This window comes from Ornithodoros turicata, chromosome 8, assembly GCF_037126465.1.
Source record: "Ornithodoros turicata isolate Travis chromosome 8, ASM3712646v1, whole genome shotgun sequence".
Lineage (NCBI taxonomy): Eukaryota > Metazoa > Arthropoda > Arachnida > Ixodida > Argasidae > Ornithodoros > Ornithodoros turicata.
The window spans coordinates 35939478-35952617 of NC_088208.1; the positions used below are offsets into that span (position 1 = coordinate 35939478).

Consider the following 13140-nt stretch of genomic DNA (forward strand, 5'->3'; position numbering starts at 1 on the left):
TAAAATGGTGTGAGCCAGTGTTTACACCTATGCTTGCGGCTCTGTTTAACAAGTGGTTGAACACTTCGACTTTCCCTTCATGCTGAAAAAAAAAAAAAAAAAAACGTTGTTGTTCCCGTCCATAAAGGCAGTGCGCCTCCTGAAGAGCGCAAATACAGGCCCATCTCCTTGTTATCTTGTTTCTCTAATATATTTGAGAAAGTGGTGTTCAGACATCTCTCTTTTTACTTTCATTCGTTTCTGTCTGATTCAAAACATGGTTTCACTACCGGCAGGTGTGTTGAAACTAATCTTGTGACATATATTAGCTAGACATTGAAAACCATTAGCAGGTTGATTACGTGTATTTTGATCTGTCTAGGGCCTTTGACACCACTAATCATGAATTATTGATCACACAGTTGTCACTATATGGTATCTCACTTGAACTCTGCAAATGGTTTTGTTCCTATCTTTGCGGCCGGTATAAAATTGTTCGATACAAAGATGCATATTCTCATCCCTACTAGATGACATCTGGTGTGCCCCAGGGATCTACCGTGGGACCGTTACTATTTAACATGTTTGTTAACGGCTTGCTAGCCTGTGTACTTAACTGCCACGTCCTGCAATATGCTGATGACATTAAGTCATTTCGAGTCATTGATAAGAGTCACGTAATCACATACATACATAGTCACGTGACACACACGACGTGGTCACGTGATACCACCACGCGACGACCGCCAGAAAAACGCTTTTAGACGCGTTTGGCAGGAAATATACAGCCAATCTTACATCATTATATTGAAGTTCCTATTACAGTACAGTGTAGTCACATGAAAGCCCACCATGGCTGAGTGATTTCCTTTAAGCGGAACCAAATAACCGATACTTAATTCCGCGTCAAGTTACTCATGGATGATGAATCGCACGATGTCTTATCTGCGCAATCTGGACGCGAAGGAGCAAAACACAAACATCCTCCGAGCAACTTGCGCTTATTTTACTGTTTCGCACACGCTTATACTGTTCTTAATATGCGTGGCACGCACACAAAGCTCACGCCCGATTTGGCGCTGCCAACAAAATGTGACTTAATCCGGTATGCAGGACCCAATGCCTCGCAATGCAGGAAACGACACGGCGACGCAATGGATGCGTGCGATGCTCAATAAATAACAGGGCGTATGGGTGGTATAAGGTATGATCAGATTATAAACGACGTAAGCACCGAGATCTTGGCGGGTACCTTTGAACTCTGTCGGAAAAATAAAATAAAATAAATAATGCCCTTAATAGCAGGAAGCGTAATCCACAGAAAGGGCCTGTGGTTATCGTATTCACGTATGAGGAATTCTTTTATTGGCGTTATCACGGCCTCATTTATTGAGAGGAGAGAAAGAAAAAAAAGTGAAAATAGAACTCAGAGCCATCATTGAGGAACATGATGGAGACAATTCAGATCCACCACCCAGCTCTGGGAAAAGTTTTCTTCACTTCATATCAACGTTTACGTGTAAGAAAGCCAGCTTTACACCTCTCCTGAGCGCGTATTTATCTGCTTCGTAGCAGAACACCTCGAAGCGAAAACGAAATGCAAGGGCTCAGATATGGAGGCAGACAAAAGGAGCACAACAGGAACGGAAAATAAAAGGACCCAGTCGGCGTCTCTTATCTGTGACTTGTTCAGCCATTCGTAAAGACCATTCCCTTGAAACTGCCGCGGTCTGAAAAATAAATAATTATATAATATATTCTCGCATTACGCAAATCTTGAATGCCCTGGGTCGTCGCTTGATTTTGATTGTTTTCAGTTTATCTTTAAACCGTGCGGATGTTGATTTGGATATGGTTACGTTATTTCGAAGGCTTCCATTTTTCATTGTATTTAAAATGGGTTATTATGGTGTTCACTCGATCCTATTCGATTTGTTGCGTTGTAATGAACGATGTTCTGAAACATGACGCGTTTTACTGGATTTCAACGAATGCGCTCCGATTCTCTTGGATTCTGAGTGCATATTGATGGGTTCCTTTGGCGCAGTGTATTATGTAATCTTGATTGCTGGTAATGACTGTGGGTTTGCTCATGGGTGGGCATCTTCTCATATGCCCCACTCTCAGTCTGCCGAACGCATTCCTTTGTGGCTGTATTACAGCGGGTTTTACTGCCGAAATGCGGTATGAGTTGCCTGTGTGGACATAAATGTCGGAGAACCCCTGTCTGAAGACACAGCGAAAATCAAAACTGCTCACCGATGGAAGTAATCTCTTCCGCCTCCGATTCGTAACCTTGACTGCGCCCGCGACCTGCGTGCTGGAACCCATTCCGTAAAATATGCATCTCAGCCTCACACATGTGCGGCCAGCCCCAATGCAAATTCTGCCTAAAAGCGTCAGCTGTAGTAAAATATTAACCAGACCAATAAAATCTCGGCTCGCCCGTGAGACGTGCTCATATATGCAGTCGGGAATTCTTAATCACGAACCTGTTTAGACTCCGTGCCCTGAATGAATTATTCCAAGTCACGGAACGGGTTCATAGAACGGAAGGCTCTAGGCATCAATCTCATAATTAGAAACTGAAGCCAAGCACTTGCAATTTATGTACGAGTGGCGTTACAATCTGCTGAAACCTATTTAATTGAAGTGTTAAGTTATCCGGCTCCTTCATCTTTTTTGAAAGTAGCATAGTGAACAGTGAGGAGAGGTCGGGTACCACTTATATACCACAAACTATAGTAGTACAATAGTATTTCAATACAAAATGGGAGAAACCCTAATAATGCCAGTTAATTCTTAGAAGTATGGGAGTTACCTTTATTCTAGGCTTGCGTGGTCGGACCATATTAATTTTGTCGCCTCCAACACTTTGAAAAAGTTAGGCTACTTAAAAAGAACGTTAAAATCGTCTACTGTTGAAACTAAACTACGCAGAGTTGGTTGCCGGAAAAGGAAACGAGAAACGGTAATTACCGGAATTCAACAGGAAACGAAAATGGAAACGGAAACAAAATTGTTTTAGTTTCCACTACCAGAAACGGAAACGAAATTCAAAAATGGTAACGTTAACGGAAACCAAATTTGCAGGACGTTTCCCCCACTGTTTTCGCGTTAATATGGAAATTATTTATATCTGCACTAATCTTCCAGTCATCATTCATTCATTCATTCATTCGTTTATTTTCGGGACTTTCTTTCGTGGTGAGCCCAGTGCGCAGCAAGATGGACGCGAAAGTTTTGAATGACGTGTTATTTTTGCGCATGAGCGGAGACTTTTGAAACTTAAAGCCATGTATTTCCGCAACCTAGAGAGGCGTCTGCTTGCGGTGTATAAGATTCGTGACGAACTTTGCATTAAAGTCTTTAGCGTTTGTGTTTGGTGTGGCTGTCCTTTTGCATACATTATGTAACTAGAATATCTGACATGAAAAAGCCAAAACCAGACAGTACGAGTTCCGGATGAGAAACAGAAAGCAGTACCGAAAATTACCTCGGAAACGGAAACGAAATTCTTAAAAGAAAACGGAAACAGAAACCGCTACCGAAAATCGTCCAGAAACGGAAACGAAAAGCCGACTTTTTCGGTTACCGGAAACGGAACCGGAAACAATAATATTTTCGGTAACCAACCCTGAAACTACGTGCATATAAGACGTTGATACGTCCTCTTTTGGAACATGCAGTAGAAATTTGGGACCCCTTCCGAAAAATGAAGCTGGAGGCTGTACAAAGTAAGGCCATTCGTTTCATCTTTTCCAAATATGTGACCCCCTCTTTTCTCCTACTTCTGCTCTTCCTGACATTTACTCGTCAACTCTCCAGGGCAGGCGTCGAGCACTTCGTTTGAAAACATTTCACGCTCTGGTCTCTGATAACCTGGATATTCCCTCTGCTTCACTCGTCACTTTCTCTGACACTTCCTCGCTACGGTCATCTCACAGACTAAATATTGTACCTTTACCTTCTAGGGTTGATTGTGTTAAGTACAGTTCTTTTCCACGATGTATAACAATGGAATACCATTGATGGCTATTGTCTGTGAGTTACCACCTGCTCAAATTAAATTTTTTTCACTGCTGCGATAGCCTCAGGTTGAGGCTGCAGTAAATAAGGGAAAATAGAGTTTTTGTGCATCGTACGCTATAGCCTTTGCGTACGTAAGGGATAGCGTGGTAGTTCTGCGCGCTGCGCGACCTCCCAGTACTACCAGAGCTATCCGTTATCCAGAGCGTACGCAAAGTCGATGTCGTACGCGACGCACTAAAACTCTCAAATAACGTAAAGCAGACGTACCATCGACGGTATGGTCACAGGGAAAAGGCAGCTCGTTTTAAAGAAACAACAACAAATACATGATGATACTCTACTTTAAACGCGACTGAAATATCCACGAGCTCGCTTTTTCTGGCTTGCCGCGAGCATAAACCGGCGCAACGTCTCGTTCAGTCGCAAAGGAACGGTTCCCATGTTCGGCAAGTGTCTCCATATCGATAACCTCGCACAGACAGAACGGTGCAGAAAGATATCCTTATATATGATGTCTAATGAGCACGTCCAGCTCACATACCCTCTGTTCTTGAAGCACACCAGCAACAAATTGCCGGGTGCCCGCCGGAGCAGAAGCCCTCGTGACAGGGGAAGTGCAAAACTACTGTCAAAGGGAATTTTCTGCCTTTCAAATACAGGAGGGGGGGGGGAGTGAAATAATGCCCTTGGCACGCATCATTGAAGATACAGATGGCCGCGGCCGATAGTGACACGAAGGAGCACGACATAAGTATAGACGAGAACAACTGCCCTTGATCGGGCAGTTCCGTTTTCTAATATTGGACCACTCAATCATTAAAAGGGGTTGCGATTGGACATCCGAGGTTATCCAAGATAAACGTAGAAAACGTGAACCTGAATTGAAAGTTTGACAGCAAAGAGTGTAATAGAAACGAAGAAAATGGGCACCGCGGATACCGAAACTGATGCTGCTCTGACATCACAGACCTCACCGCCGCTAGAGGCAGCGCACTAGAAGTCACGTGCTGATGGCTGCCAATGGGAATGGGCGCAGCTCGGAGGTCTGTGACGTCTGCGCTTTGTTCGGAAGTGCGTTCAAGGGCTTGTATTTCGCGAAGTACGACACGTAGAAGCATAATTCTGTGTTCTTGCATGCAACGCATCCATGACGTAACGAACCACAGCTATGAAAGTGTTTTAACGCCTTTAAATTATACTTCGCCCAGTTATTGACCAAAGTCTGTCTCAACCAATAGCATAATTTCTCATTTGCACCTCTAGAGGGTGGAGCTTTAACTTCCTATAGAAGAAATTGTCTATATCGTCATTACACATCATGTTCCGCAGTCATTTTTAAGCTGTCGATGAATGCAGTTTACTTCCTAGGATGCTTCATCCAATACTTGCTTCCCGCTGAGTCGTCCGATGGTGTTGAGAAAGCGCAAAGATTGCGCACCATTGCTACTTCATTTAACGCGAAGAGAGGTCTCTTTCGTTTTCTTAGCGTATCGAGCTCCAGTCCCGCGTGCTAGCGCTGAAATAAACAAGTTTAGTCTCCCACGTCGACCGTATAATTGCAGTTTGGACAAAGTTATAGATTGACATCTTTAATCACCACCAGTTTTCGCAGATTACTTCTCTTTCCAGGTACGATGTAATGATATGCAAGAATACGCAATATAAATGCAGGGACTACATGTGTTAACTTATGATAATGATAATTCGCGTGCTTTACGTCGCGAGACAACTTAACTTGTTAACTAAGGTGCGAATACAAATAGGACTTTCAAAACCAGACATATGTCTTCACAGGTCATGCATATGCAAACTGTGAAGCACTTTGCATACGGATGAGGAAGGTTGACATGTCTTGGCCATGCTACTTTCTTTGTGTCACCGTTGCATTCATTTGTCTAGGACGCGTACATGATGGAGTGGGATGTTATGAAGCGACGCCAAGGCCGGGAATGGGGAAATGTCTAGAAAGGTGTCCAAATCTTCTCGGAATGGAATATCCTGTCATGACCGAGTATCCTCGCCACATCAACCGTGGGCGCAAGGAACCGGATATCTTAAGAATTGTCTGCGTGCGCGGTTGTGTTTTTGCGGGGAATGTGCTCGGTGAGTTTGCGTACATCGACATATCTTTCCGCCGGCTGACTTACGCGATGAGCACTGCGAGATATGCAGACATGTGGAGGTGGTAATTATGCATTTCGAAAAGATGGTGCTAACGTTTATCAAAGGGACGCCTCGAATAGTGTTGTCGATCCCTGTCATAAAAATGTGCGATCGACCGTATTTGTGTATAGGGAACTTTTCCCGTGTGCTACAAGTAATTTTACCAAATTTTAATTAAAATAAAATTATTTTCTTGAGTTGAACTCTTAAACGTGTCGTGTCACAGTAACGTTTTCTTGCCAGAATCAGGAAGCCCGTTACAGATTTACCCGAATCCATCACGAAATACCTAGTGCAATGGCAACAGCTGGGGAAAATGTGAAAACTGGTGAAGCACGATTGAAGTTACTGAAGTATACTGCATAAGCAACGTAAGTTGTAGTTTTTGGTATGCCTCTCTAAGATAAACATTGTTTAGCTTATTATAAATCGGTCCTATCAATCTTGGGGTCTCGCGCTGTCACAAATAATTGTCCCGCTTAATGTTTGGTTTAAGGCTCGTGGCAGACGTATAAAATACACCTGCATAAGACGAGACAGTGTGTACTGCATCACATTTGGATCACGACATTTCGGAATAGAGTCCGGCCTTTGAACGTGGTAGCTGACAGCCACTTTCGCTGTTTTGAGCATTGTGAATTGTGTAACGGTACAAATCGCGCACTCAGCAGAGATATGCACCTGACGCAGCTGGAGCACTTCGATCGTTCCTATATAATTCACAGCGTGTACAGTTCGAAAGCTTCTGGAATAATCGAAAGTTTGACCATCTAGTCTCTATGCAATTTATGTACGAGTGGCGTTGCAATCTGCATGCATCTAGTCTAGATGCATGCAGTGTACAAGAGAATTCGTCCAGCGTGGAGTTCTTCTTTCCACATGCATAAATATCGCAGTCTGTTGTATAACAGTATATTTCTACTGGCACGAAATACAGTAAGGCCATGCCAAAGCACGAGCGAAATGACTCTTAAGTGGAAGAAAAGCAACTTTCGTGGTTTTAGAAGCCGTCTGTTAAAGAAACTCAAGCACAGACAGTCGGAAAAGAAGCGGAAGGCCGCCGTCACATTTCCAACAGCGCAACGGCACAAACTCCCTTTGTTTCCAGCCGCTCGTTGAAGATGGTAAAAAGGAAGTCTGTTTTCAATCTAGTTTTCGAGACAATGGGAGGGGATCTTTTCTGTCTCTCGTGAAAACAGCGGTCGCTGAATCAGATTCAAATGGACGGAAGCAGAGCTTGAGGCTTTAAGCATACGCCCGGAAGGAAAGGCATTTGGAAACAAAGCTGAGTAAGGATAAGGGTTGCCCGTCAAAGCGTGGCACTCGAGGATGATACAGTGTGGGAAATTTGACAGTCGATTGGCGCTTTTAGCGCCCTTTTAACCTGTGGCGACGTACTGTAAATATAAATACCTATATGTGTTGTCGCAATACAAGAAAGCGAAAGGAGGTGCGGTGTTGGTTGCCAGGCTGCTTTGTCTTCGCAGAAAGAGAGAGAAAGAGAAGGGTGTTACCGTAAACGCTCTTTCGTTTACTGCTGTGTTCGCTGTCCTGCGTTGATATTGCATAAAGATTGTTTTAGAATGCCGACAGCTGCCTACGAAGTGGGCCCACGACGCACAATGCGACACACAGGCAAGCAAACAGCTGGGTGAATAACGGCGTCACCAGCACCGTGGTTCTTCGGCTTGGCAAATTTCGGAGTTCAATTAAGAACATTGAATTTATTGCGTCTGAAAATGATAGTGCTTTTAAGGCATGGGAAAAGTTTGCAAATGATAACCAGCGTTGACCCTGTACATTGTTTAAAAAAAAAAGCTTTGTGACAGGTCAGGTGAAACACCGTATAGAGTCAATACCTGTAAGAGGCAACTTCGCGAACTTAGGAGGAACAAAGCCAGAAGGTTAAACCACCTTGGGTTTTTCCCACTGGCATGCGTGTATAACAATTATAGACGCGTGCCAATGGGAAATCTCTATAGGTGGTTTAACGTTCTGGCTTTACTGTATGCGGCGCTTGCGAATCTTTCATACAGGCGCATACAACATTGCTTGTGTGCCGCGGATTCCTACGTGTCGGTATTGGCCTTATGTAACTCCCTGTCATTCCACGTGGAATCCTTTTGTCGGCTCCATGATCCCGTGCGCACGTCTCTTCTCGTTTTCTCCATGCAACACCGACTCGCTGAGTGACAGCTGCCACAAAAGTACGCTTTCTCCTGGCCTAGCAAAATGCCCTTGTGACGTCACTCAACACAAAGGCAGTGTACATAATACCTACGTTTGTTTTATAGTGCAAGCTGCCTTCTTGCAGTTGAGCTCTCTTCTGCATGCGCGATTGGGTACTGACATTGTATGACGCCGTGACGGTTAAAAATAGAAAAAGGAACAACTGTTTGACGTTCAGGGATGCGCTCTGCGTGATGTCACAAGGTCGTTACGGAAACCGCTCAGTATGTCGCCATAGTAATAAAAAAAAAAGAATGGAGAAGGAAATAGCAAGCTCTTTGTTCCTTTTAGTATGAATCGGAATTTCTCGATGGAAACGATACGATAATACACGCTATCAGGTCCACGATCAGTCATGTCACGTTAGAGAGTTGAAACAACAACAACTTCTACTTTATTTTTAAGATGATGAATGGGGAGCTCCATCGCCAGGGGCGGTACTCTACCCCATTGCTGGTGGTGATGTGGGGAATGAAATGATGAGCCCCTTCACAATAAGGGTCGAAAGCCTATACTGTCAAAAAATGTCAAAGGAGCTTTGAGGGCAGAGCGTTCGTGGGTTGGATTTGGCCAGGGGCCAAGCAATTTTGAGAGAGAGAGGGGCGAGAGTTCAGCTTGTTAAGGTATACCTGGAGGGTGCGGTTCGGGAAGATTGGTAGTGTGGGCAATGAAGAAGAATGTGCTCTAGAGCACCGCAGTGACAGCATCTGGGACAGTCAACTCGTCTCAAGCGGTAACGCCACTGACCTGTAAAAGCCACATCGGGTCGCATCCGATGAATTAATTCCGCATCTTGACCAGAGGTGTATCGTGGCATGCGGAAAGCGAGCGTTGAATCAACTCTTCTCAGCATATATGGGGGGAGAATTCAGTTGTCCTTGGGCGGGAATCCAGAGAGTGTCACGAGGCGTCGAAGAATGGAACGACGGTCTCCTCTCAGCAGTGCAATACTCGTCCGTCTCCGAGATGAGAGAGCTGCTTCTGCGGCGCTGTCGGCCTGTGTTCATTCCCCACGACACCACAATGGGCTGGAACCCATTGGAGAAGCAGCCTGTGCCCTGCTTTGTACACAAGGGAGTTCAAAGAAGCGCGATTGACTTAAGTTTTCTGAACCCTTATCGGGAATACCTTGCAATCTGCGAAATCTCTCTATTGATGAGTAAATCGGAGTGATCAGTATATAGCAAGGCGTTCCCGATAACGGCTGCGAAAGTACGATAACTCAATCGCGCGTCTTCTTGGAAGTGGCTAACATCACGTTCTTGAGCTGGAATTTGACAGCTTCCTTGATTGGATCGTTTTCCTTTAGTGCTTCCAGTGTACTAAAGCTTTATATTGTAAAATGCGGAGTAAACATCCATAGACAGCTAGCTGACGGCAGCTAGCTAGCTGATTTGACGGCTTTTCGGAACGTCACTTGGCATCAAGAGGGGCTTAAGAAAAGTCGATGCTTAAAGGAACGAATCTTTAGACGTACACCATTGCACAGATTACGGGGACGTCTTTCAGAGTTTACATGGGTTTGAGAAGTCGCGCAGATATTTCTTTGCTTCCGGCTGCGCTGTCTGAGGTTTGCCCGTGGTTTTCCGGCAGACTGTCCAGACATTCGTCTGGACAGTTCCCCCTGAAGTTGGCCCAGGTCGCATACTGACCCCCTGTCTTACACATCTTCCTGCTGTCCCTTCTCCACCTGTCTACGGCTATACGTCACTCATAGCCACAGTTGCTTCGCGGTGGTAACACGAAATTTAAAAAATATATATATATATATACATATCTGTTGTTTTTTTTTAAATTATCGTGTCCATTGCGTGCCTGGGCGACAGATTCTCCGACACACACCTGGTCAGCTAGAATTATTATATTTATTATTATTATTATTATTATTAGAATTATTTCCGTACACTTCCAGTGAATTCATAAAATACTCGCCCTGAAGAATAGCTCTACACCCTCTGCATTCTTCTACGCACTCCTTATGGGCTTCGAGTAATAAATACGTTAGGTTGACTCGCAGGGTTTCGCGGCAAGTTCTGGTGAAAGGACACTTTCTTTAGGGCGTCATCCTGTATAAAGACGGAACTAGGCAAATCCATTTCGTAGGGCAGCGTTTCTCGCAGCGGAGCCTTCTTTCCTTAAATCTTTCTTCGAAAAGCATAACGACGATGGAAGATGTCTGATTCGTTTCTTCTGATGCAATGCCATGTATATTACGCTGTACTGAACAATAGGACCCCACTACTCGAGCACTGACAATGGAAACTGATGGCTTTACGTCGCAAGACGTCTGTGATCATGAATGACGTCACAGTGGTCGATCGGTGGATTAATTTTGCCCAGCTGGGCAACTCGGCACACAGCACACTGTATTTAACGTCGTTAACGTTAAGATATCAACATCTTAAGAACACCTTGAGACTAAATCGCGATCGTTTCACCTATACACCATTCAGCGCGCACGTATTAAAACGGTATAGTGACGTGGCGTGCAAGACGCAGGCTTCAGAGCAAATGTAAGTTTGCCGTTTATGTTATTTGTTCCTCAATTCTAGCCGAAGATCACATTGATCGAATTCTAGTTTCGTCAAATTATGATAACCAGCAGAAGAACAGACTTTTCTCGAAATAACTGACTTCAACGTATTGTTTCTTCAATTTTTGTTATATAATCTACACTCTTAAAAATGAACTTCACCGCATAGCACGCTCCTAGCCAACCATTATCTCGAATGATATCGTTATCTGCCCTGACTTGTTGAAAACAGGGGGCGTACGCCTTTCCTGTGACAATTATGAACAGCATAAGTGTCACAGAAATGGCGTACGCCCCCCGTTTTCAACAAATCAGGGCAGATAACGATATCATTCGAGATAATGGTTGGCTAGGAGCGTGCTATGCGGTGAAGTTCATTTTTAAGAGTGTATTTGAACCGCAACGCAGAAACGGCTGCCTACAAATGGTCATTATTACTACCCGGTGATTGTTCACAGATGATTGTTCTACGAGACAGCCGGATATTCCATCGTCCAACTTTAAAGAGAATTCGGTACACACCTCGTCTTAAACACCGATTTATGCTACATCTATTGAATCGTCATGTTTACTTGTAGTGATGCGCATAAGGACTGCAACGAGTACTAAATATATACCTGCAGGTATAGTTCACATCTCGTTTAACTGAAGCAGGATAACTTTTTTTTTTCTCGCGTATTCTTTGGGATCCATTCACTGGCCATAATGAATATGTGTGCATGTCCTCTCGTCGGTGTGTTGATATGAATTGGAATGAAGCATCGGTGTGTTGATAAGAGTTCGACGTCTGCCCATTGCAACGGCAGCACACCAGGTAGTCAACCAGTTAGGTGTGGATTCGATTTTCGCCGTCGGCACTCGTTGAATATTCCGTCCTCGTTGAGCGCCTCGTTGAGTGCCGTCCTAGACACGCTTTTTACGGCATCTCCACATCGCAAATATGTCGTTGCTTCGGTACTTTGTTTCCTATCGTATAGAGAGCGCTTTCGGTTCTGCCCTGCTTGACGGCATAATCTATAGAACAGTGTTACTAGAAAACGAATGCAAGAACTCAGGGAAAAGAGGCGCTGACGCCAGGAATCGAACCTGGGTCTTCTGATTTCCGGTCACGCCGTTTCCCATGAGCCATTGACTGCCGCAAGTAGGGGGGGCCGGACAACCAACCACGCTATTCCCATTCTCTCTTACATCTTTCTCACTCACTCTCTCATTCGTACACGGCCAGGGCGATCTGTAAACGTCGTAAACGAGATTTGGCCGAGGCAGACCACACTTAGGGACGACACAAACAAGTAAGCCTCATACGCCCGGAAATTAACGAATGCAACAACTCAGGGAAAAGAGGCGCTGACGCCAGGAATCGAACCTGGGTCTTCTGATTTCCGGTCAGATATGCTACCACTACACCACACCAGCACGCCGTTTCCCATGAGCCATTGAGTGTTGCATTCGTTAATTTCCGGGCGTATGAGGCTTACTTGTTTGTGTCGTCCGTAAGTGTGGTCTGCCTCGGCCAAATCTCGTTGTTTACGTAGTGTTACTAGAGTTGATCGTGAAATAGTTTCACTAGTTCGTTTTTCGAGAATTTTACTCGCGTTCCCTGTTATTATTTCATCAAAAATAGTCACATAAGGTAAGCAGCAGGGGTGACGTTTTCGAAGTCATTTATAACACTTTCAGGCACAGAACGGCAGGTAGGCCGCCTTTCCATAAACGTTACGTTACGTTACGTCACGTCACGTCACGCTACAAGAATATAACCCTCCTTCACCTTTCAACATCGTCGTAACCCTTCCTTTAACACATTGATGAAGTCAGTCCTCGTAGTCGTAACATGATTGCTTCCGAAAAGTTACTGTATGTAAAACTTTTCTTTCCACTGCAGCAGATGCTTTCATAGCCGCGTGTATATTGTACCAAGGCCAATAGGCGTGGCCTGGCATGACCGCCCTTGAAGAAGCCACGTCCTGGGGGGTTGGGTGGGGGGTGAGAGACGAGGCCGTTGTTGTCATCTATTCATGAATCAGCGGTCTCCGCTGTAACATCTCGTGGGAAGCACCCTTTTATGTAACCGCGCGGTGCTGTGGATGCCTTTGTTCTGTGTGGGTGTCGTGTTTGCTCTGAAGGGAAAGGCAGTGGGAAGGTAAGTGGTTCTTCACGAGACGGCAGGGGCACGGCCGTGGCAGGCGATTTAATGTGTCAGA

At 44.8% G+C, this 13140-nt stretch overlaps 1 protein-coding gene and 1 non-coding gene across 8 annotated transcripts in view; one reads left to right on the top strand and one right to left on the bottom strand.

Annotated features, from left to right (window-relative positions):
* Positions 1-13140, top strand: part of LOC135367145 (calcitonin gene-related peptide type 1 receptor-like) — a 135964-nt gene that overhangs the window by 69903 nt on the left and 52921 nt on the right. The window contains exon 1 of one of the 7 annotated variants that reach the window (XM_064600269.1): positions 6525-6545. The exons of 5 other annotated variants lie outside the window; for them this stretch is intronic. The gene's annotated coding sequence lies outside the window, so the exon portion shown is untranslated. Of the gene's footprint in view, positions 1-6524; positions 6546-13020; positions 13080-13140 lie in introns of those variants that run through there. One more of the 7 variants, XM_064600268.1, reaches the window with a different exon arrangement.
* On the bottom strand, positions 12282-12352 carry Trnas-gga (transfer RNA serine (anticodon GGA)). The gene has a single exon. It is a non-coding gene; the product is annotated as a tRNA-Ser (tRNA).